General features: G+C 39.4%; 1 pseudogene; it reads left to right on the forward strand.

The window, feature by feature from the left end:
- The first annotated feature begins 506 nt into the window (after nucleotides 1–506).
- LOC101394300 (olfactory receptor 8S1-like) lies at nucleotides 507–1,436 on the forward strand (annotated as a pseudogene).
- The last annotated feature ends 2,880 nt before the right edge of the window (nucleotides 1,437–4,316 follow it).

Consider the following 4,316-nt stretch of genomic DNA (forward strand, 5'->3'; position numbering starts at 1 on the left):
AGGTGTTCCATTAGCCTTACAATGTTTTCAAGCAATGTGCGCCACATTTGAGCCCTGAGTGAGTTCTAGATTATGGAAACAGAGACAAAGCACCTTGCGTCAGTTCTTCAGGTAGTCCCCAGACAAAATAGAACAGACAAACACAATAACTTGTGAGTAAGGTCTGTTCTGCTCCCTCTGGACTTAGGACCAGGGTTCCACACTGGGAATGTGGGCTGCTGTCTGCAAGATGGCCACTGGGCCTGGGAGGGAGTTAGGCAAAGGCAAATAAAAATGCCACAAGGCTTTCCTACTATTTTTAAGGTGACTTTTTCTTGATCAAGTGTTCACATGGTTGCTGTAAACCCTTAACTGTTTCCCAGAGTGCCGACAAAGTTGGTCCTGACAGTTTCTGCTTGTTTTCTGATGTTTCAGTAGAGCAACAGGAGCTTGGAGCTCCATACTCTGTCATTTTGCTGAAGTTGTTCTCTGTTATTCTTTTTATTTCCAGACTACAGTCTCTCTAAATGGCATTGGGGAACCACAGCACCATCACTGAGTTCATCCTCCTTGGACCGTCTGCTGACCCCCATGTCTAGGCTCTGTCCTTCATGCTGTTCCTAGCAATTTACCTCCTGACCCTGCTAGGGAACCTGATGATGCTGCTGGTGATCAGGACTGATTCTCATCTCCATACACCCATGTACTTCTTCCTGAGTCACCTCTCTTTCCTGGATCTTTGCTACTCCTCAGTCACTGTAGGCAAGCTGCTGGAGAATCTCCTGTCTCAGAAGAAAATGATCTCTGTGGGGGGCTGTCTAGCTCAAGTCTTCTTTTTGTTTGATACTGGGGGCACTGAAGCCTGCCTGCTCACAGTGATGGCCTATGACCGCTATGTTGCTATCTGCCACCCTCTGCTCTATGGTCGGAAGATGATCAACAAGCTCTGTAAGGGGCTGGTATGTGGCTCCTGGGCCCTGGGGTTTCTGGATGCATTCATCAACATCCTACTAGCTATGGACTTTGACTTCTGTAAGAATCAGTCCATCCCTCACTACAGCTGTGAGCTGCTCTCTCTCTTCCCTCTGTCCTGCTCTGCCGTCTCCACCAGTTTTACTCTTCTGCTCTGCTCCAGTCTTCCGCAGGAGCTAGGAACCTGTTTCCTGATCATATTCTCCTACACCCTCATTGTCGCTGCCATCCTGGGTACCAGCTCCTCCTCAGGTAGAATCAAGGCCTTCTCCACCTGCTCCTCCCACCTTACAGCAGTTCTCCTGTTTTATGGTTCAGCTTTCCTTCGCTATGTCATGCCAACCTCAGGTTCACCACTGGAGTTGATCTTCTCAGTACAGTACAACGTAGTCACTCCCTCAATGAATCCCCTCATCTATAGCTTGAAGAACAATGAGGTGAAAGCAACTGTGAGAAGGACCTTTAGAAGATATCTCCAATATTAGCTGACCACAGACAGAAGATGATTGGGAATTAGTTTACTATAGCAAGATATTATGTTACTTCACAATAAGAGAATTTCCTGATTGTCCTGATATTCGATCTCAGAAAAGTGTCTTAGATGTCCACAGAGCTATTTGGGGATTAGGTGGAGAAAGATGGTTTAGATTCATTCTGGCTTAGGGGCAGGGCAAAGCATCAGATAACCATATTAATCCAGCCATTTTCCTTGGATAGTCGTTGGGTTGCTCTGATGGTCTTCATTCAATTCTGTTTCTCTTTACTATGCAGTTCCGCGAACAGCATGGAATAAAGTCACCAACAATGTCCCTATTACAGAAGGAAGCATAAAACAAACCTGTTGAATCTTCATTCTGGGGGTGGTGAGAGATTTAGAGGGAGGGAAGTACAATAGTAGTAAACTCCGGCATTTGGATATAGAGAGACCTAGGCCTAGGAAAAGTGGGAGCATCTGGGGGAAATAGGACAGCCCAGATATAGGAAGATCCTTCATGGGATCCACAAAAAGCAAGCTTCTAAAATATAGTAGAAAATAAAACAAAGAAATATCAAGATTATGATCTCATAGAATAGACAATTTAGCAGAAAGACATTTTTCTATTTGAGCAAAATGTTAAGATCAAGAGGATAAGACATAGTTTGAGGATGAAAAGGCAGGTTTCAGTAAACAGTAAAAGTCAGAGAGTGAAGAACAGAATTAGAAATCCAGGCCACTGGTTAACTTAAGTTTGGGATGTGCCTAATCTCGTCAAAATACAATGACGGCTTGGGGCTGCAGTGAAGGATGGAAGTTCTCCCTCAAAGTCCACTGTAAGGCACAATATTGGGACTTAAGGCTAAAAGGTATTTAGTGGGAAGAGTTTCCAAAGTGTGGTGCCACAAGGTCAGTTCGCTTAAGTATGTAACAGCTTAGATTGGTGGTCTTCTCTTCCCTTTCTTTGCCCTTCCCTCTTCTCGATGCCTTTTTCCCACCCAGGCCCCTAGTGCTCTCAAACTGCCTCTTCAGAATTCCCTTTCCACAGTCTCCCTGAATTTTAAGAATCAGATCAAATCACCTAAGCACAATTCAACAAGAAGAAATATCCTTACAAGTCACTTTTTCTTAATGATCAATGCTTTTAGTGACATTTTCATTGAGAACCTCTGTTATAAAATTTCCGTATTTCTTATCGATAGATATAACTCAAGCCCACCAGTGTATTGTCTGTTTGATGATATTTTCTTTTATTTTGGAGATTATAAGGATTGTGACCAATGGGTCCAAAAGTAATTTCCTCTTGAGTGTCACAGTAGAGCAACTGTTTATTCGTCTGTTGTGCTTAATACATTTTCTAATAAAATTAGATTTTCTAAACTTTGCCTTTTTTACTGTTATTCTCACATTTGCTTATATTTTAACATGGAATTTTATTAATCAGACTGATACCAAATCAATACACATTGTTTCGTAGTGGGGTTTTGCCACATTGACAGTAGAGTATAAGAACACAATGGATACAACAAAGCATTTTAAAATCTAGCTCACATTATTTATCAATATAGTTAATCATAAACATAATATATTTAGTAATACTTATTAATATACATAATTTTTGAAATGAATTTTAAATGCATACTAAATAAACATGAAAATAACACAAAAAATAAATTCATTTAACAAGGAAAACCATTATTAACATTAGGTACATGTTCTTACTAGTAGTTCAGAGGTTTTCCTACACATAAAGTCTTTAATGCAACTGGTTTATCTAGCAGACTCATCTCATTGGGGTATAGTTGTGAAAGAATTTTGCAACTCTACTCTGTTTATTTTCCCTTTACCATTCATTAATGACATCTTGAGTCTTTGCTTCTCTTCTGCCATAGTGCCCAAGTTGCTGGAAATTCAAAATATATAAGGAACTTATATAACTCAATAGCAAAAAAACAAGTGGCCCAATTTAAAAATGGGCAAAGAATCTGAATAGACATTGTCTAAAGAAGACATACAAATGGCCACAAGGTATATTAAAAAGTGCCTGACATCAGTAATCATCAGGGAAATGCAATCAAAACCACATTGAGATATCACCTTACATTGTTAGGATGGCTATTATCAAAAAGACCAGAGAGTGTTGGAGAGAACATGGAGAAAAGGGAACCCTTGTACACTATAGATGGCATGTAAGATGGTAGAGCCACTATGGAAAACAATATGAAAGTTCCTCAAAAAATTAAAAATCGAACTACCACATGATCTAGTAATCCCATGTCTGGTTATATATCCAAAGGAAACGAAAGCAGTATCTTGAAAAGATATCTGTGCTTCCACATTCATTGCAGTATTATTCACAATAGCCAAGATATTGAAACCTAAGTGTCCACTGACAGATGAAATGATAAAGAAAATGTACATCCACAGTGGAATATTATACAGCCATAAAAAGAATGACATCTTGCCATTTGCTACAACATGAATGGAGCTTGAGGGCATTATACTAAGCGAAATAAGTCAGACAGAGAAATGCAAATACCATATGATTTCACTTATATGTGGATTCATAAATAAATAAATAAATAAAAAACGAAGCTTATAGAGACAGAGAACAGATTGGTGTTTTTCAGAGGTGGGATGTAGGGGGTGGGCAAAATGGGTGAAGGGAGTCAAAAGGTATAAACATCCAGTCATTATAAAATAAGTCATGGGAATGGTGACCATAGTTAATAATACTGTATTGCATATCTGAAAGTTGCTAAGAAAGTAGGTCTTAAAAGTTCTCACTACAAGAAAAAAAAATTCTGTAACTATGTATGGTGATGGATGTTAACTAGACTCATAGTGATGATCATCTTGCAATATATACAAATATCAAATCATTATGTTG

Source organism: Ceratotherium simum, chromosome 17 (genome assembly GCF_057802395.1).
Source record: "Ceratotherium simum simum isolate JZ-2026a chromosome 17, ASM5780239v1, whole genome shotgun sequence".
Classification (NCBI taxonomy): Eukaryota; Metazoa; Chordata; class Mammalia; order Perissodactyla; family Rhinocerotidae; genus Ceratotherium; species Ceratotherium simum.